The 21,770-nt window shown below is 40.5% G+C and overlaps 1 long non-coding RNA gene across 1 annotated transcript; it reads right to left on the bottom strand.

Annotated features, from left to right (window-relative positions):
* Window positions 1-315: 315 nt before the first annotated feature.
* On the bottom strand, window positions 316-21,366 carry LOC126005920 (uncharacterized). The gene is made up of 2 exons (XR_007494826.1): window positions 21,298-21,366; window positions 316-613 (listed from the first exon to the last, which is right to left on the bottom strand). It is a non-coding gene; the product is annotated as an uncharacterized LOC126005920 (long non-coding RNA).
* Window positions 21,367-21,770: the final 404 nt, after the last annotated feature.

Genomic DNA, 21,770 nt, shown 5'->3' with positions numbered 1-21,770 from the left:
TGCAAGGGCAAGTCATGTTTCAAATGTCCCCTTACCCTCCGACTCCACAGTAATGTGTTTGTGTAGTATATGATTACACCAGACAAAACTGTGAACACATGGGATTAACTCAATGTTTCTATCCTGCTTCCTTTTAAAGATAAAGAATGCATTTAAGTTGACTGTATAGTGAGCCTGTGGTGATTCCTTAGAAGGTTCCAAACAGAAAAAACATTATTTTGAAACATGAAAAAAAATTTCCTTGGTGTTCATTTTATTTTCAACAATATCAATTAAAACTTTTATTATAAAAAGAGGAAAATTAAGACATAACAATCACTTTAAAATAGTTTTAATGTTTCTTGTACAAGCATAATTATCCCTATAAGCATTAACTTTTCAAAAATCTTAATATACAGTTAATGGTGAAAAGTGCAAGAAACAACTAAAAACAATAGAACCATAAACACAGCAGCTCCTAATGGTAGGCCAGGTCAGGGTGCAGATCTCATGAAAACAAGCTGCTCATATTCCCAGATCATAAGCCCCTGGGAAGAATCTTGTCCTCTTAATTTGCTGGGTGGCAGAGCCCAGAGGAATAACTTAAACTATGACAATCCCAAAGCATGATCACCTAGGGGGAAATGAGATAGATATGACTTGAGCATGATAATTATTTCCTTGTAACCACAGTAAAGAAAACAACCTTAAATGGTAAAAGTTATGAGCTCCAACTTTATCAAGTACCCGTGTATGAATTTAACAAACAATATTTGTTGGTTAAAGGAGAAAATACACAATGTATACTTCCAAGTTGTCTTTAAAAATAATATCCTTAAAGCATTCCTATGTATTGGTTACAGACACATGTCAGTGTTACTTAAAATAATAAAATATGATAAATATCTAAAGGTTTATTTTTACCAGAGTAATTTTACATGACTTATTTCAATTAATGCTCACAATGACACTTTGAAGTCAACCATTATAACTATTTTTACAGATGAAGAACTAAGGTTTAGGGAATTTAAATTATTTGAACAAGATCATAGGAAAAGAAACAAGATACCTGAAGAGCTTTTACTTAATTTAGCTCCAATTCTGTAATGTAAAATTGGATTTCTTTTGTGTTGGGCCATATCTTACACTGTTCAGGCTTATTCCTGGCTCTGTACTGAGGGATCACTTCTGACAGGGTATGGGGAACTATATAGGGCGCCAATGTTTGAACGCAGGTTGGCCATGCACAAGGCCACCTCACTTGCTGTATTATCCAGTGTTGTGAAATTTGATTCCTAATGCAATATTAACTACTATGCCAAAGATTATTATTTTTCCTTTGTATTCATTGTTCCTAAATTATTAGAACCTGATCATTCCTTCATTTCTACGCTCAATAATCACCAAGTTCTAAGTTGGTTTTCAAACTTAGAGTGCAGTAAAATAACCCAGAGGGCTACTAACATTTAACACATTAACCCATTCTATGAGTTTCATATTCAGTAAGTCTGGGTAATAGCTAAGAGTTTACATTTCAAAATTGGGGGAGAATAATCACGCTCAATGTGGGATATAGAAATATGGTAATAATATTTAGAAACATTAGAAACAAAGGCCAGGAGGGCCAATCCATGGTATGGATCTTGCCACAAATAGCAGGGGAGTGCAGTTACAGCAGAGAACGGGCCACTATGGCAATGGTAGTTGGAAATGATCACTCTGGACAAGAATTGGATGCTGAACAGAGATAAAGCGGCATACATGATACCTCTTCAGTAACAATATTGCAAACCACAGTATCTAAAAGAAAAAAGAGAGATAGTGAGAGACTATGTTTACCACAGAGACAGAAAGGGGATAGAACAGGAGGAAGGGAGAGAGGAACTGTGGAAACTGGTGGCAGGATATGTACACTGAGAAAGGGTATTGTAATGGTATGACTGAGACTCAATCATGAACAACCTTTGTAACTATGAAAAGAAACAACTGTATTACAAACAACCTTGTAAACTATAGTGATTAAATAAAGCAATCTTAAAACATCTAAAAATATAATTTCAAAATAATCATTATTTTTTCCAATAGCATTTCAAATATATCACTTAGAGTACTAATTCTAGTTTTATATTTACAACCGTCTAGCAGTCTCCACCTGATTATTCACAGATGTCTCAAATACCACAATACAGGTGTTTTCTGTTTGTTTAAATATGAGCTCTCAGGACCAACAAAAATAAGAATCAATATGAGGCTAGTGAACCTCGTGCTTTAAATCAGAGGCTCTTCAACTCCCTGGCCTACTGCTCCCTTTACATAAGGAAAAAAGTTACAAGTATTCTCCTACCCCATTGGAATTCTACTTTCTTTAGGAGAACAAAAATGCAAAGAATCCTGCTTAAGCTCCCATCTCTTGCACCTGAGGTTACTACTACTGCCTTTCAATAGGGTTCTAGTGACCTTTAGGGGGCAGTATTGACCACCTTGGGAAAGTGCTCTATATTGAAAAGGAACTAGAAAAAGAAAATACTTGATACTAAAACATATACTGCCTATAAGTCTGAAGAAATGTTTCTTGTATTCTTAAGTTCCTTTGCTAAAGATTCAATGCCAAACAAGAGACCTCTACCCTTTATCAAGAATACCAGGGTTAGTAATATAAAGGTAGAAGCAGCTCTTTGTAGGGTGGAGTGAGGGGGAGGAGTCATAATTGGCAGAGTTAAAGGCTCTTAACTGTGCTCAGGGATCCCTCCTGGTGATGCTTAGGGAACCACAAGTAATCCCTATAGGGGACCGAAACCGGGTCAGTCTAATGCAAGGCAAGTGCCCTACCTGCTGTACTTTCTCTCCAGCACAGAAAGTATTCTTCCTCTACTTTTCATACTGTTTTAATGAAGGTCCTGCAACTAAGCAGGTAGTACAACCTTTCAGATGGGTTTTCTGTCCTAACAAGACATCTAATAGATTCACCATATCATCTTCAGTTATCTCTAAAACTCATGTCATTTTCTTCTTGCCTTGTCTGGTGCAGTGTTCTTGTTTTATGCAATATATAAAGCTTTTATTTATGTAAAAATGGTTAAGATATTTCTAAGCAGAATTATAAAATTAAACATTAATTTTAGAAGGTAGAAAACATATACCACTTTAAAACAAGGAACAATTTAAAACAAAGACCTTGTCTTGTTAATTGGGAACCAGACAAGGGTAAGGAATGGTTCCGAAATATGGCCTAGAGACCCTTTAGATTTTTTCTAAAGTTTAGAAGCTTTTAAAAGGTCAATGTCTCACTAGACTGAAAACACCGTCATAACACTGACACTTTACACTTAACAGGCATTAAATAAAATGAGTAAAGTCTTCATCTCCGGGAATCCCTGTTTTAGATTATTGGATTACTCTCTTAACTGATTTCCTGATCTCCATCTCTGACTGCCTATCTTGTCACTACCAAATGCTTCTTGTAAGGCTCCAGGAGTCTCAAACTCAATTTACCTGGGGGCCGCAGGAGGGCAAAGTCGGGGTGATCCTTGAGTGCAAAGTCAGTAGGAAGCCTTGAACGTTGTGGGTGTGACCCAAACAACTAAAACAAAACAAAAAAAGATTCCTCTAGTGCAGGGCCACAAAATGTTGTACGGAGAGCCGCGAGTTTGAGACCCCTGTGTAAGCTAATGTTAATCAAGTCAATTAGTATCTCCTGCTCTAAAACTCCTCAATTAATGCATGTCAACTCTAAATTCCTCAGAATTCAAAACTTTTCACAATCTTGTCCCAACCAATTTTCTAGACTTTCTGCCATTGTATTCTATGTATATTGTTAACTAATCTAAATAAAGTTCCAACTTACGATCTTGTTGGTCTGGTTTTACTTTTTCAAATATCATTTTCCTACTGTCTTTAAAATATGGGCCCGGAGAGATAGCACAGCGGCATTTTCCTTGCAAGCAGCCGATCCAGGACCAAAGGTGGTTGGTTCGAATCCCAGTGTCCCATATGGTCCCCCGTTCCTGCCAGGAGCTATTTCTGAGCAGACAGCCAGGAGTAACCCCTGAGCACCGCCGGGTGTGGCCCAAAAAACCAAAAAAAAAAAAAAAAAAAAAAAAACTTAATTAAGGGGTCGGAGTGACAGCACAGCGGTAGGGCATTTGCCTCAAATGAGTCAAATGAGGCTGACCCAGGACAGACCTGGTGAATCCCCAGCGTCCCAGGTGGTCCCCTGAGCCAGGATTGATTTCTGAACTCAGAGCCAGGAGAAACCTCTGAGTATTAACGGGTGAGGCCCAAAAACAAAACCAGAAAAATCTAATTAACATCTATCAGTTTTCTCAATCTTTTTTGGTCCATGACCCACCATTCCAGCTCTTATTCGTAATGTACCTCATACCTTACATCCACTAGCTCCCAGATTAAAGATCCTTCTTTAGAACACTTCTTTGGAACACTTCGTGGAAGTGTTTGTTATACTTTGTTTTATACTCTTCATAAAAATTGAACGTATATTAGCTATATTTTCCCTACCATATTTAAAAAGTTTTAATGAACTTTTAGTAAGTAATCTGTATTTCATAGAAGCTATTCTAAAGTTTAACATTGTAATGACTCAATCATGTTTAATGTATACATGTTTGTTTATATTATGCTTATTATTTATAAACACTGTTTATACATTAAGTATTTAGAGCTAAAAAGTATTTAGAGCTAGCACTCGAGTTAGCACCCTATAGTTGTAACAAAAATTAGTTATTTATTATCATTTTATTATATATTGTAATATAATAAACATAATATTATTTTTTAAAGACCATGTATCATACATATAGTTAACACAGTTGATCATAATATATTTCTTTTTAGGTAAGTGGGAGCTAAATTATTAAATAAGGAAAAAAGAAGAAAAAAGATTCAGCAACAAGAAGATTAGTGAAAATTGTTGTATTTTGCAATTAGGTCATTCATTAAGTTATTGTAAGAGGGGCTGGTCCAAGTGCAGTGGTGTTTACAATTAATTGATCACAGCCAGTTACATATTTCTTTGTTCCTTCTCCACTTCCACTGCTTCATTTGACTAGCCTTAAAAAAAAAAAGTTATTGTAAGAGGGCCGTAGAGATAGCATGGAGGTAAGGCGTTTGCCTTGCATGCAGAAGGACAGTGGTTCGAATCCCGGCATCCCATATGGTCCCCCATACCTGCCAGGGGCTATTTCTGAGTGTAGAACCAGGAGTGACCCCTGAGTGCTGCTGGGTGTGACCCCAAAAAAAACCCAAAAAAACTAAGTACTAAAAAAAAGAAAAAAAAAAACAAAAAAAAAAAACAAAACAAGGGCCAGAGAGATAGCATGGAGGTAAAGCTTTTGCTTGCAAGTAGAAGGATGGTTCAAATCTCGGCATCCCATATGGTCCCTGGAGCCTGCCAGGAGCGATTTCTGAGAGTAGAGTCAGGAGCAACCCCTGAGCGCTGCTGGGTGTGACCTAAAAAAAAAAAAAAAAAAAAAAAAAAAAAAAAAAAAACTCCAACAAAAAATACTAAGTACTTATTATCTACCAGAAATGTTTGATATCTGTTATTCCTTCACTTCCTTTATTCTGTACTATTTCTCCTGGTCCTTTTCAACCCTCAACTTTTTTTTAATAGAATATAAAACTTATTCTTCAGAAAATATATCAATTCTCCAAGGTTCTCACATTTTTTGGTTTGTTTTTGTGTCATAACTGGTAGCGTTCAGGGGTTATGACACGTCTTTGCGCTCAGAAATTGCTCCTGGCAGGCAAGGGGGACCATATAGATGCCAGGTTTCGAACCACCATATGTCCTGGATCGGCTGTGTGCAAGGAAAATGCCCTACTGCTGTGCTCTGTCTCTAGCCCCTGTTCCCACAATTATTACCCAACATACATACCCCACACATCAAATAGGAAAAATAATGTAATTCCAGAATATTCTGCTATTATACCTCAGTGACCATTCTTTCTCAAACTTCCATAAGGGCTTATCTTTCTCTAATAGGTTCTAACAATACTTCAGTATTCTGGGTGCTTTTATTTATTTATTTATTTATTTATTTATTTATTTATTTATTTATTTATTTATTGTCTTTGGGCCACACCTGTTGATGCTCAGGGGTTACTCCTGGCTATGTGTTCAGAAATCAATCCTGGTTTGGGGGATCATACAAGACACCGGGGGATTGAACTATGGTCCGTCCTAGGTTAGCATGTGCAAGGCAAATGCCCTACTGCTTGCACCACTGCTAGGGCCCTGCCTTTTTATATTCTATATTCTCTTCTCACATAAGTTCATTTTTCTGTCTTTACCTACCAACAAACTTAAGAATTTTATTTTTGAGGGTCAGAGAGATACCATGGAGATAAGGCATTCGCCTTGCATGCAGAAGGTTGGTGGTTTGAATCCCGGCATCCCATATGGTCCCCCATGCCTGCCAGGAGCAATTTCTGAGCGTAGAGCCAGGAGTAACCCTTGATCGCTGCTGGGTGTGACTCAAAAAACAAACAAACAAAAAAAGAATTTTACTTTTGGTTTTGGGTCTTACTCTGTAGTATTACTGCCGGGAATCACACGGTGCTGAAAAGTGAACTTAGGACTTCTGCATGCAATACACGTACTCAGTTCTTTGAACTCTTTCTCCAGCCAATAATAATTTTTGGGTGAGCCAGGGCATGGTCAGCTACCTGTGACCATTTGGAATACTGGAGATTAAATCCATATTGGCTGCAGATACTATCTCTCTGGCTCCTGAATGTCTATCTATTCCTGCTCTTCTTACTTAGTTCTCTGCCAAGCCTGTTTGTTCTACTTTATCCAGATAACAACTCTTCTTCCTTATATCTTAAAGTCATGTGTCTCAAAAGTCTTTATGGTATGAATCCAAAGAACTAATACAGCAGATAAAGGATGCAGTCAACCCATGCTTAATTCCCAGTACCACATAAGGTGGTCCCCTGTGGCCTGTCAGATGAGATCCCAAGTGCAGAGCCAAAACTAAGGTCTGAGTACTATTTGTTATGCTCTCCCAAATCCCCCCAAGAGTCCTCCTTATAGGGTCCCCCAGGGATGACTTAGTGGAAAAAGCACCTGTATTGCCAGTGTGAGATTATGAATTGAATTCCAGGTGCCATCCACATGCACTGAGCAGTCACTATGATTTTGTTGTCTCTAATCCCCCCCAGGTATGCAAAAGAATGTGAGATATCCAGTGTATACCCAGAAGTATGCAAAGAGTAGAACTAGAGTGGACAGCTGTCAGAACTGTGGCCAGAAAATGAACAAGTGTAAACACCAACATGATACCCATCAAGCACTACAATCAGCAATGAATACTACTAAATGAGAATCCCAGGAAGCATTTCAACTAATGGGTATGAACCCCAGAAAGCACCAAGTATACATTATACTTAATGTATTAGCATCATCAAGCATGTGTGCCACCTAACCATCACAGTAGCAATGGAAAAGGAATGGTGAAACCAAAAGAGTCTTTATCCTTCACTTATCACTTATTCACTTCAAATAATCTATTTAATGGCTTTCTTGTACAGCTAACACAGGGACAACAGTGACTAACCCAATATTGGTCAAATTCAGCTCCCAAACTCTTTTTTTAGAGAGGTCTCAAGATCCCAGAAGATCTGGGATCTACATTTCCAATAATCCTTAATTTCGTTGTATAGGCTCTATAGTTAAGCACTCAGCTTTGAGTTTGAGGGCCTCAAGTTAGGCTTGGAGGTTCCCAAAGGTCCCAAGTGCTACATCAGACAGTGCTGGGGGTAGGCCATGAAGTGTAAATGAGAGAATTTTATTTGAACCCTACCATATTTTCTTTTTTTTTTTTCTTTTTTTTTTTTTTTTGGTTTTTGGGCCACACCCGTTTGACGCTCAGGGGTTACTCCTGGCTATGCGCTCAGAAATCGCCCCTGGCTTGGGGGGACCATATGGGGCGCCGGGGGATCGAACCGCGGTCCTTCCTTGGCTAGCGCTTGCAAGGCAGACACCTTACCTCCAGCGCCACCTACCCGGCCCCTGAACCCTACCATATTTTCATTTATTATTGACAACTGCTTTTGCATTCAGTGCCGAAGTTCAGTAGCTGTGGGAGAGATTATGTAGTTTGTAAAACCTTGTACCTTTATAAGAAGTTTGTCAAATCCTGTGTTAGTCTGCAAGTGCCATAAAGGATGAAATCACGCTTATGATTCTTATACATTCTTAGCACCAAGAATGCCTTGCATATAAAAATTCTGACTATATTCAGCCTCAAATTTTATCTCACTTTAGTAATGCCATAAATGAGATCCAAATTAAAAGGCCTGTGTTATAATAGCATTACAACCACTGTTAATCCAGAAAGTAACTACTAGTCCAGTTTAAGGGGGGAATTATAAATTAGTTAGATAATATATAAATGATTACAATCAGAGATAAGTGCTCAAGAAAAAAATAAAAACACACAAGGGCCGAAGAGACAGTATAGTGGGTACAGCCAACTCCAGTTTAATATGTATGTGTTATATAATATGCATGTGAATATATGTGTGTGCGGGTATGCAAGTGCGTGTGTGTGTATATTTGTATTATGTTTTGGGTTCACACTCAGTGGCACTCTGGGCTTCTGGCCCTGTGCTGAAGGATCACCCCTGCTGATGCTTAAGGGACCATAAGTAGTTCTAAGAACTTGGCTGGTGTTAGGAGCATGCAAACCAAAAATTTTACTTCTGTAATAACTATCCAGCACATCAGTGGAATAGTTTTAATGACAAATTTGAAATATTCTATTGTTAATTAACAGTGGGAAATGGCTAATAAATAAGTCTCTTCCCATTTATCTCTGACCTAAGGAAAAGCAAAGGGTATAATAATTTCACTATATAATTATTTAACTGCTTTTGTTTGCTTTTCTAAAGCAGACATGACTATTATATAGAAACTACTTAGAAGATCCTTCACAGTAGAGAAAAGTAATACAGCTGGAGTTAGAAGGCTTAGAAGTTCTCACAAAGTAACTTATTTTTTGGTGGTCTCAGCTTCCTGTTGTATAAAATGAAGGTGTGATGGGAAGACAGTAAAAAGAGTTATAAATAGATATTGTTGAATTCAATAACTGCTGAAGACAAATTTTCTAGATTCTATTCTTAGAACTAGTATATAAAGATAGGAAGACATGGCCCCTTCCTTCAAGGAGATACAGTCAATGAAAATTACACACAAACTAATAAACAGCAGTAATTAATGTTTCTTTTTTTTCTTTTTTTTTTGGGGGGGGCACACCCGGCAGTGCTCAGGAGTTACTCCTGGCTGTCTGCTCAGAAATAGCTCCTGGCAGGCACGGGGAACCATAAGGGACACCAGGATTCAAATCAACCACCTTAGGTCCTGGATCGGCTGCTTGCAAGGCAAACGCTGTTGTGCTATCTCTCCAGGCCCAACAGCAGTAATTAATGTAAGAGCTACTGAACATCTACAAATAAATAGTGAAAGCCTATAAAGACCCATATCTGTGTGAGAAGACAAGGAAGTGGCAATAGCTAAAACTTAAAAGATGAGTAAGAATTTTAATGCGAGAAAGATAGTAGTTAGAAAGTCAAATATAGAGACTCTGCTGGGTCCCTTAAGCTCGGCAGACATTTTGGGGCTTCCCCCGGCTTGCTTCAACCTGGGAACTATGATCTTCTCTGGCATTCATCCCCTGACGGCTTGCCTCCGCTGAGGTGAGTCTTTCTGGGCCAGAGTTGCCGATAAAGCTGACTGCTGGGCCCCTTAGGCTCGGCAGACATTTTGGGGCTTTCCCCCAGCTTGCTTCAACCTGGGAACTTTGATCTTCTCTGGCATTAATTCCCTGAGGGCGTGCCTCGGCTGAGGTGTGTCTTTCCGGGCCTGAGTTGTGGATAAGAAAGACTTTCCTGGGCCCCTAAAGCTCGGCAGACATTTTGGGGCTTCCCCCGGCTTGCTTCAACCTGGGAACTTTGATCTTCTCTAGCATTCATCGCCTGACAGCTTGCCTCGGCTGAAGTGAGTGTTTTCGGGCCGGAGTTGCTGATAAAGCTGACTCTGCTGGCCCCCTTATGCCCACCTATAAGGGGTTGAAGCAGAGGAGTGCTTCGCTTTGCAGCCGCACACTTCACCTAGCCAATGAATACCACCACAACATGTAGAAAAACCCACAGCATAAGCGGGAAACTACGCAGACCAACTTTAGCCATAGAGAATGAAGATGGAAACTCTGATGACCCAACAATGGCCAACCATTAAGGAGTCTTTCAGAAATGGAGTTTAGAGAAGAAATATGGAGGATGCTCACAGAACTCAAAGTAAGTATAGATCAGAACACTAATAAAAATCAAGAGAATATGAAGATATAAATCAGAAAACTCCAAACTGAAATATCAGGTCAAATAATAGGTCTGAAAAACTCAGTAGACGAACTGAAGAACATAATGGATGAGCTTTCCAACAGTTTAAAAGCAGCTGAGGATAGAATTAGTGCGCTGGAAGATGAGATGCATAACAACTTTACACATCAGAAGAGATTGGAAAAAAGCCTTAAATCAAATGATCAGACAATGCAAAAATTACTCAAAGAATATGAGCAGATGAAAATAGAAGTCTTTGATAAGCTCAACAGAAACAACTTTAGAATCATTGGAGTCCCAGAGACCCAAGAAGAAAATCTCCAGGAAGAATCAACAGTCAAGAACATCATCACAGAGAAACTACCAGACCTAAAGAAAACATATGACCAAATCCTGCATGCCCGAAGAGTACCAGCTAAAAAAGACCCCAGGAGAAACACCCCAAGACACATACTAGTCACAATGATGAATCCCACAGATAGAGATAGAATACTGCAAGCAGCAAGATCGAAAAGGGAAATTACATTCCAGGGAGCACCTTGAAATTTACAGCAGACCTGTCACCAGAAAAACTCAAGGCCAGAAGGCAGTGGTGGGATATAATGACAAAACTCAATGAAATAAATGCTTTGCCAAGAATACTGCACTCAGCAAAACTCACTTTCAGGTTTGAAGAAGCATACATGGCTTCACAGATAAACAACAGCTCAAAAACTTTACAGACTCAAAACCAGCCTTAAAAGAAAAACTGAAAGATCTATTCTAAAGACAAGACAGAACAAAAAACACACCAAACTTCTACACAAAGATGGCAATAAATCCCATGACAATTATTTCTCTCAGTGTCAATGGACTAAATGCACCCATTAAGAGGCACAGAGTGGCGAAATGGATCAAAAAACTGAAGTCAACCTTCTGCTGACTATAAAAAACACACCTGAATAGTTAGAATAAACATAGACTCAAAATCAAAGACTGGAGGAAAATCATTCAAGCAAACAATACTATTAAAAAAGCGGGGGTGGCCATACTAAATATCAGATGACACAAACTTTATACTCAGGAAAGTTGTAAGGGACAAAGATGGATATTATGTACTAATCAAGGGATATGTACAGCAGGAAGAAATCACTCTCCTAAACATACGCATCCAATGAGGGACCAGAAAAGTATTTAATACAATTGTTGACAAATCTGAAAAAGGATATCAATAATAACACAATAATTGTGGGAGACCTCAACACAGGCTTGTCAACACTTGATAGGTCAACCAAATGGAAACCCAACAAAAATATACTAGACCTGAAAAGAGAAATGGAAGAAAGAGGCCTAGTAGATATATATATATATATAGGATACTCCATCCTCAGAAACCTGGATACACATTCTTTTCCAACATACATGGGTCATTCTCCAGGATAGACCACATGCTGGTACATAAAACATACCTCCATAAAACCAAGAAGATAGAAATTTTGCAGGCTACCTTTGCTGACCACAAGGCTCTGAAGTTCGATGTGAACTACAAAGGGACACAGAAGAAAAAATTTAACACCTGGAAATTAAACAGTCTACTACTGAACAACCAGTGGGTCCGAGATGAAATCAAAGAAGAAATAAAAAATTTCCTGGAGACAAATGATAATGAAAACACAAACTACCAGAACCTATGGGATACAGCAAAAGCAGTACTGAGAGGAAAATTTATAGCTTTGCAAGCACACATCAGGAAGGAAGAAGGAGCATACATGAATAGCTTAATGATGCAGCTTATATAATTAGAAAATGATCAACAAAAGAAACTAAAAATAGGGAGGCAGAAGGAAATAACAAAGCTGAGAGCAGAAATCAATGAAATGGAAACCAAAAAAAAAAAAAAAAAATCCGAAAGCTCAACGAAAGCAGAAGTTGGTTCCTTGAAAAAATAAACAAGATTAATAGACCATTGGCAAAACTCACAAAGCAAAAGAGAGAAACTTGATAACACGTATTAGAAATGAAAAGGGGGAGAAAACTACCGATACTGCAGAGATTCAAAGGGTATTCAGAGAATACTTTGAGAAACTCTACGCCACTAAATATGAGAACCTGGAAGAAATGGATACATTTTTGAACTCATATAACCTTCCACGGTTGAATAAAGAAGATGTAGCATATCTAAACACCCCATCACTATTGAGGAAATTAAAACTGTAATAAAAAATTTGCCCAAAAACAAAAGCCCAGGCCCTGATGGATTCCCAAATGAATTCTTTCAAACCTTTCAAGAGGAACTACTACCAATCCTGGCCAGGCTCTTTTATGAAATCAAAAAAACAGGAACACTTCCAAATAGCTTTTAGGAAGCCAACATCACCTTAATACCAAAACCAGATAGAGATGCTGCCAAAAAAGAAAATTACAGACCAATATCGCTGATGAATGCAGATGCAAAGATCTTCAACAAAATCCTGGCGAACAGGATCCAGTGCCTCATCAAGAAGATCATTCACTTTGATCAAGTAGGTTCATCCCAGGAATGCAAGGCTGGTTTAACATCCATAAATCTATCAACATAATACACAACATAAACAACAAGAAAAATAAAAATCACGTGGTCATATCAATAGACGCAGAAAAAGCATTTGATAAGATTCAACACCCATTCTTGATGAAAACTCTCAGCAAGATAGGAATAAAAGGAACCTTTCTCAATATAGTTAAAGCCATCTACCACAAGCCAGTGGCAAATATTATCCTCAATGGAGATAAACTAAAAGCCTTCCCTCTAAATTCTGGTACAAGACAAGGCTGTCATCTCTCACCACTCCTATTCAACATAGTACTGGAAGTACTTGCTATAGCGATTAGGCAAGAAAAAGATATCAAGGGAATCCAGATAGAAAAGGAAGAAGTGGGGCCGGGCGGTGGCGCTGGAGGTAAGGTGCCTGCCTTGTCTGCGCTAGCCTAGGACGGACCGCGGTTCGATCCCCCGGCGTCCCATATGGTCCCCCAAGAAGCCAGGAGCAACTTCTGAGTGCATAGCCAGGAGTAACCCCTGAGCGTCACAGGGTGTGGCCCAAAAACCAAAAAAAAAAAAAAAAAAGAAAAGGAAGAAGTGAAGCTCTCACTGTTTGAAGATGACATGATACTCTACTTAGAAAACCCTAAAGACTCTTACCAAAAAGCGTCTAGAAATAATAGATTCATATAGCAAAGTGGCAGGCTATAAAATTAACACACAAAAATCAATGGCCCTTTTATACACTAATAATGATAGGGAAGAAATGGACATTAAGAGAATAATCCCATTCACATTAGTGCCACACAAACTCAAATATCTTGGAGTCAACCTGACTAAAGATGTGAAGGATCTATACAAAGAAAACTATAAAACACTGCTCCAAGAAATAAGACAGGACACGCGGAAATGGAAACACATACCCTGCTCATGGATTGGCAGGATCAACATCACTAAAATGGCAATACTTCCAAAAGCATTGTACAGATTTAATGCGATTCCTCTAAAGATACCCATGACATTCTTTAAAGAATTGGATCAAACACTTCTGAAATTTGTTTGGAACAATAAACAACCTCGAATAGCTAAAGCACTCCTTGAAAAAAGGAATATGGGAAGCATTACTTTTCCCAATTTTAAGCTGTATTACAAAGCAATAGTCATAAAAACAACATGGTATTGGAATAAAGACAGACCCTCAGAGCAGTGGAGTAGGCTTGAGTACTCAGAGAAGTTTCCTCAGACATATAACCATATATAGTTTTTGATAAAGGAGCAAGAAATCCTAAACGGAGCAAGGAAACCCTATTCAACAAGTGGTGCTGGCACAACTGGTTAGCCACTTGCAAAAAAGCGAACTCAGACCCCCAGCTAACACCATGTACAAAGGTAAAATCCAAATGAATTAAAGACCTTGATTTCAGATCTGAAACTATAAGGTATATAGAACAACATGTAGGTGAAACACTCTAGGACATTGAGACTAAAGGCATCTTTAAGGAGACAGCACTTTCCAAACAAGTGGAAGCAGAGATAAACAGATGAGACTATATTAAGCTGAGAAGCTTCTGCATCTCAAAGGAGACAGTGCCCAGAATACAAAGGCCACCCACTGAGTGGGAGAAATTATTCACCCAATACTCATCAGATAAAGGACTAATATCCAAAATTTACAATTTACTGACAGAACTATACAAGAAAAAAACAACTAACCCCATCAAAAAATGGGGAGAAGAAATGAACAGACATTTTGAAAAAGAAGAAAGGCAAATGGCCAAAAGGCACATGAAAAAGATGCTCAACATCACTAATCGTCAGGGAGATGCAAATCAAAACTATTATGAGGTACCACCTCACGCCACTGAGATCGGCACACATCACAACACCGGAAAACAAGCATTGCTGGCGGGGATGTGGAGAGAAAGGAACTCTTTTTCACTGCTGGTGGGAATGCCATCTAGTACAACCTTTATGGAAAGCGATATGGAGATTCCTTCACAAACTGGAAATTGAGCTACTATACGATCCAGCTATACCACTCCTAGGAATATACCCGAGGAACACAAAAATACAATACAAAAATCCCTTCCTTACACCTATATTCATTGCAGCACTATTTACAATAGCCAGACTCTGGAAACAACCAAGATGCCCTTCAACTGTGGTACATATACACAATGGAATACTATGCAGCCGTCAGGAGAGATGAAGTCATGAAATTTTCCTATACATGGATGTACATGGAATCTATTATGCTGAGTGAAGTAAGTCAGAGGGAGAGAGAAAGACACAGAATGGTTTCACTCATCTATGTGTTTTAAGAAAAATGAAAGACATTTTTAACTCTGTCTCAGAGACAAGAGAGATGAGGGCTGCTGGTAAGTGCAGCTCATGACATGAAGCTCATCATATAAAGCAGGGGTCTTCAAACTACGGCCCGCGAGCCACATATTGTATTTATTCCTATTTTGTTTCTTCACTTCTAAATAAGATATATGCAATGTGCATAGAAATTTGTTCATAATTTTTGTTTTTACTATAATCTGGCCCGCCAACAATCTGAAGGACAGTGAACTGGCCCCCTGTTTAAAAAGTTTGAGGACCCCTGATAGAATGATGAGTGCAGTTGGAGAGATGACTACACTGAAAACTATCATAACAACGTGAATGAATGAGGGAAGTAGAAAGCCTGTCTCGAGTACAGGTGTGGGGGGAAGGGAGATCTGGGAAATTGGTGGTGGGAATGTTGCACTGGTGAAGGGGGTGTTCTTTACATGACTGTAATCATACATCTATAATCATATTTGTAATCACGGTGTTTAGATAAAGATAATTATAAACAAATAAGAAAGTCAAATATAGGCCAGAGAGATAATCTAAAGCATAGGTGATATCCTTGTCCACAGTTGACCCAGGTTGAAATCCTGGATCTCTGGATTACTCTACCAAGAGTAATCCCTGAGCACAGAGCCAGGAACAAGTCCTGAGCACTGCCAGGCATGGCCCCAAAACCAAAAAGCAAAAGCAAAGCCTGAGCATAGATTAGAAATTATAGATGAGTCTATAAAACCAATATATAAAAATCTGTTGTGAATCTGGAAAGGGAACACAGTGAAAAAGATTCTTCTCTTGCAAGTGGTTGACCCGGGGCTAACCCTCCTTTGATTCCTGGCAACTCATTTGGACATAAGTTCCTCCAACAGTAATCCCATAGTGCAGAGCCAGAAGGAAGCCTTGACTGAGTGTAACAGGTGTATTTCCAAACCAAAACCAACAAGAGTCTGCTGCATTTGTATAAACAAATACGTTATAAGAAAGAAGAATAAAATTTTGTTATTTTGGGTCTAAATTTAACAAAGCAGGTGGAAACTTGAAAACCATTAGGCATTGTTAAATATACAAAAGAATGAGAATATATTACAAGTTAATTAACTGAAGTAATAAACATTGCAGGGGTTGTGGGGTGATAGAGGAAAGAATATTGAGCCACAACCAGTGGTGCTCAGGGCTTACATTCAGTGGTACTCAGTGAATAAAACTGGAGTTGGCCACATGTAAAGCAATCACTTTAACCATAGTACCATTGCCAATAAACACTCTTAAATGGCTATCATACTTAAATTAGTCTATATTTATTAGACTGGGCTCCAAAGGCAAGAGCTCTGTTTTATAGCATATATCTGATCGGGGAATGGGGCATTTGCAAGAAGCTGGTGTACGGAAATAAAATTTCCCAAGCATGTTCTCTTGCAAAACAGGGTTTTGACCATCTCAAGGATATGAGCACATTTAGAATAGGTTCCCAGGTTATCCAATGAGGCTATGGCCATCTCAAGGACGGCCTGATTACATTCCATGATTACATCATATCACCTAGACTCAGTTGCACATTGGCAGCTCCTGCTCTTTGGTGTTAGCTAGCATGAAGTTAGTCTGTATGAAGTATTTTTATCATAACTATGTTTTCATCATAACTACCCTGATTCCATATAATAGTATAAAGCAGTAATAAAAAAAACATTATTGAACTGGAGCAAAATTACACCAGCTGCACCCCCAAACAAAACATGGACAAGAAACAGAAAGCTCAGAAATAAAAAATACCTAAACAATTCATTTGTGATAAAGAAGACAAGAACATAATGAAGAAAGAAAAAACTCATTAGCAAAATGTCTCAGCTCAGAAAAGCAAAGGTCTCTGCTGCAGCACACAGCTGATCTGGGTTTAATCCTTGACACCCCATATGGGCCCAGGACTGCCAGGAGTAAGAAAGATGTGAACAAAGCAGAAAATGACCCAAAATACAAAAATCAAGAATACAAAATCACTAATTTAAAAAGACATATGCATTGTTACAAAGTAGCATTATTCTAACATTTCAGATAGGTACAGATACAACCTAAAGCCCATTTATGCATGACTGGACAAAGATGAAATACTACTCATCTATTAAAAAATATGATGGGGGGGCCGGAGCAGTGGTATGGAATGGTATGGCATCATCTGCCTTGCTGGTGCTAGCCTAGGACGAACCGTGGTTCAATTCCCCAGCGTCCCATATGGTCCCCCAAGCCAGGAGTGACTTCTGAGCGCATTAGCCAGAAGTAACCCCTGAGCATCACTGGGTGTGGCCCTAAAACAAAAACAAAACAAAAAAGATGATGAGTCAGAGATTAAAGCACCTGTCTTGCAAGCGACTTTGTTTTGATTCCTGGGCACCACATTTAGTCCCCTCAGATTCATGGGTCACTCCTGAGCACCACTTAGGTGTGTTACAAAAACAAACAAAAAATACTGCCTTTCATGACAATACTGACAGAACTCAAGGTGAACTAGAGTAAAATTAAGTAAAATTAAGTCAGAAAATAAAAAATAACCAGGTGATTTGGTTTCTCACATGTGTGGGCAATAACCAAGTGAAACTAACCAACAAATCACAACGAACTGCAAAATATATGACCAGCGGTGATGGGAAGTAATCTAAGTAAAGGTAGTCAGTCAATGAAATATGACCCTGGAACATTGGTGGTGGGCACAGTGAAATATATATATATATACATATGAATTAAATATATATTAAGTATGAATTAAGCATATACATTGTATTCCTAAAAAATTAAAATTCTGCTTCAAATTAAAACCAAAAAATGAATCACTATCCATTCCACAGATGAGAAAACTAAGTTTAAAAAATCATTTGAACTAGGGCCGGAGAGATAGCATGGAGGTAGGGTGTTTGCCTTTCATGCAGAAGGATGGTGGTTCGAATCCCGGCATCCCAGCAGAGAGCCAGCAGTAACCCTTGAACACTGCCGGGTGTGACCCAAAAACAAAAACAAAAATCATTTGAACTGTCCAAACTCATTTCGTTAGAAATTTTAAGTTTATTTTGATTCAAAATTCCAAAGCTGTTTTAGGAAAAAGGAGTATTAATAAGCACAGTTGTGATTAATTAGTAGAATTTACATTTCAATGTGAGCATCTCCTTCATTTAATTGGGCTTAGAATGACTTGCTATCTGCTCTGGGAGTTGCTCAAACTATGTTGAGGACAGAACTGGACTCTCAGTTTGTACTCACATCTTGAAGCTGTCTCTCAAACTCCTGGGCATCAGCTTTAAACTCAATGGACACAATATTCTTTGGGGTGGAGGACGGGCAGTCTTCAGTTTTCGGAATGACTCTCAGGAATTAGAGTTTACTCTTGTACTTCCTGGTGGTACTGGAGTATGGGGGTGAAGGGGACACGACAATATACTAGCTGGGGATCCCAGTCTGTGTCAGGCAAGGGGCAGGGCCTGAACCACACATTCTCTCTCTGGACTGGACACAACATTCTATTTTCATGTTTTTTGTTTTTCTTAGAGTGAATTTTTTTGTTTTGTTTTGTTTTTTTGAGCCACACCTGGTGACACTCAGGGGTTACTCCTGGCTATGCGCTCAGAAGTTGCTCCAGGCTTTAGGGACCATATGGGATGCCAGGGACCATGGTCCGCCCTAGGCTAGCGCTGGCAAGGCAGGCACCTTACCTCTTGTGCCACCACACCGGCCCGAGTGAACATTTTTTCCTTGGGAGTTCTAGGGGGATTTGGAGTGTGGCTATAATTGCCTTTTCTTAAACTTTGATTCGATGGGTAGATGAAAGAAATCATATGTAAAAATGGCTGTGAATTCAATCCTTTTATTTGGAGGGGGGAAGGTAGGGCCTACCTGGAGGTACTCAGGGGACCATATATTGTTCTGAAGGTGTAAATGCTTTATGCACTGTATTATCTATCTCTCAGGCTCCCACACTTTGATCTTTTTTAGTATTCCAGAATAGTATAATTAAAAAATGATGGATGTACTTGATTATAATATGCTATAAGGATTCTCTCTTTTTTTTTTTTTTGACTTTTTGGGTCACACCTGGTTACACTCAGTGGCTACTCCTGGCTTGGGGGAACATATGGGAAGCTGGGGGATCGAACTATAGTCGGTCATAGGTCAGCCGCGTGCAAGACAAATGCCCTACCACTTGTGCTACCGCTCCGGCCCCAAGAATCTCAATTTTATATTATTTAAGAGCCATGGTGGACAGGGCTACAAACAACAACGATTGCCAGACCCAGTCCTATAAAGGTCAAAGTACTGAAATTAAATAAAGCATTCTAGTGGAAGTATCATTGATATTGTGCATCTTTAGTTTTGTACAAATAGGGCAGGGGACCTTGCTCAAAGGGCAGGTGTAAATTGTTTTAGTTGCTGGCTTTCATCCTCATTAGCCCCTAGCACTGCAAGGGTGTGGTTTAAAAAAATCAAAATATATATTTTACCGGAGATGCAGATACCAAGATAGCACTATTTCTATATCACTCTGGTCCTTTAAGACAATTCTAGAGGTTTTGCTTATGAATGTTATTGGATAAATTTATTGTGTATTATAATATATCACCTATGTTTATAATCATGCTGTAAGATGGAAAACTGCAAGCTAATTTACTGTGATAATAATCCCTTGGGTATTAAATCCCTTGGGGGCACAAATTCTTGGATACTACGGAATTTACAGACCACTTCTTGCCAAGGATCTGTCCCTCTGATTCTACTTGAAGAATCACAACGGGTCCACACGAGGATTTATTTCACTTCAATTACATGACAAGCAACTAAACATGAAAACGTACCAGCACATCTGTAAGTGCAAAAGGAAAAAAAAACAACACTCTACTCTGGGCAGACTGAAAACGAGTGTCAAGTCATAATTCAGCAGATTTCTCACTTGCAATCTGTTTCTGATCCATCATGATTAAATCCATCCCCAGGAAGAAACCTTTACCCATTTTTAATTCAGTCTTCCGTTGGATTAAAGGAGGAAATTGAAGTCGGAATACACCAAGTTATTGTTCCAGGTCGGGCCCAATATTAGAAGCCAAATCAGACCCCCAAAAACCCTCCCAAAAACCCGCATCTGTTTCCAACATAATGGCCACTACCTGCTAGCCGCCCCTCCATTTTTGTGTTTCATAATCTCACCTCGACTCCCTCCCCCTTGGCATAGTTTTCTGCAAAGGCCCTTCCCTTGGCTTTTATGTAAAATCGGGGAGAAAAATAAAATAAAAATCAGCCTCTAAAGACTAATCCTGATGGGCATCCACAAGGCAAACTGTGGCGCTCTTGGGCTTTCTTCTTTAAGCCTCAATTTCCCGACATGTCTTTAATGTTGTTGCGGGGAAGAGAGGGGAGAGGGAGGAGAGGGGCCGTCACCCACAGCGGGCAGGTCAGGGCACGTCCATCCTCTGCCCGGGCAAGAACCCGGGGAGGGCCATAGGCAGGCCGTGCTAAAAAGAGAGGGAAAGGAAAGGGCGGGAAGATAAATACCGCGGTGGGAAATCCCTGTGCACAAAAATCTGCCAAGCCTTGGCAAAGCAGCGCGGATTGGGGGGGCGAGGGGTGCGGGAATAAATCTCATTAAGCGGCCGGGAGGGAGCAGATACCGCAGTAGCTCGGCGGAAGGTGAAGGGAGGGGGCGCGGCGAGGGGAGGCGCGCGGCACGTTTCTCAAGCTGCAGCAAAGCGGCCCTTTTATAGGCCGAAGCCCGCCGCTAGTCCCGCCTCTGAAAAAAATAGCGGTAAAGGGACCCTTTTATAGGCTGAAACGCGCCGCTAGCCACGCCTCTGGACAAAAAAAAAAAAAAAAAAAAAAAAAAGCGCCAAAGCGGCCTTTGGATTGGCCGGCGCCCTCCGCCAGCCCCGCCTCTGAAAAACAGCAGCGCCCTCGGATTGGCCGAAGCCCGTCTAGAGCCCCGCCCCCTCGGCCGCGAGCGACGCTTCCGCCGCGCTACCTGAGCTGAGCAGGGCTTAGCTGAGGAGGGGGCGGGCCGCTTCCGCACCCGCTCTCCCGCCTCCCGCGAGGCCGCAGCGGCACGAGACCCGCGCCTCGCCGCCGCCTTTTTTCCTCCTCCTGCTCGCTTGTCTTACCTGGCGGGAAAGGCCGAGCTCCTCAGCGGGGTGTGACAGACGGGGCTGTCTGTGAGGCGGCCCGTCCCCCTTCCCCATAGCCCCCACGATCCCTCAGAGCCCATCCGGGACATCGGCGTGTGGCGGCCTTGCCCGGCGTCCCCCTCCCCGCTCCCGGGGTTAAAGGGCGAAAGCAGCCTTTCCTTGCCCGGCTTTGTCTCGCCCGCTCGCCCGCTTGCACGGGGTCCCGCTAGGGCGCCGCCCCGCCCCCTCCGCTCCCTCCCTTCCCCCTCCCCTCCCGTCCCTTCCCCTCCCCTCACGCCGCGCCCCGCCCCTCGGCGGCTGCGTCCGTGACATCATCATCATGGCAACAAGAGCCGCAGCCGGGGGCCGAGGAGCCCGAGTGCTTCCCGGCGGCGGCGGCGGCAGCAGCGGCAGCGGCTGCGGCTGCGGCTGCGGCAGCGACGGAAGCGCCAGGGCGTCTGTGCCGGTGC

The sequence above is a fragment of the Suncus etruscus genome, chromosome 4 (assembly GCF_024139225.1).
Source record: "Suncus etruscus isolate mSunEtr1 chromosome 4, mSunEtr1.pri.cur, whole genome shotgun sequence".
In the NCBI taxonomy this organism is placed as follows: domain Eukaryota; kingdom Metazoa; phylum Chordata; class Mammalia; order Eulipotyphla; family Soricidae; genus Suncus; species Suncus etruscus.
Note: the sequence above shows the minus strand (reverse complement) of the source record. Positions and strands in the feature narration are given on the sequence as shown.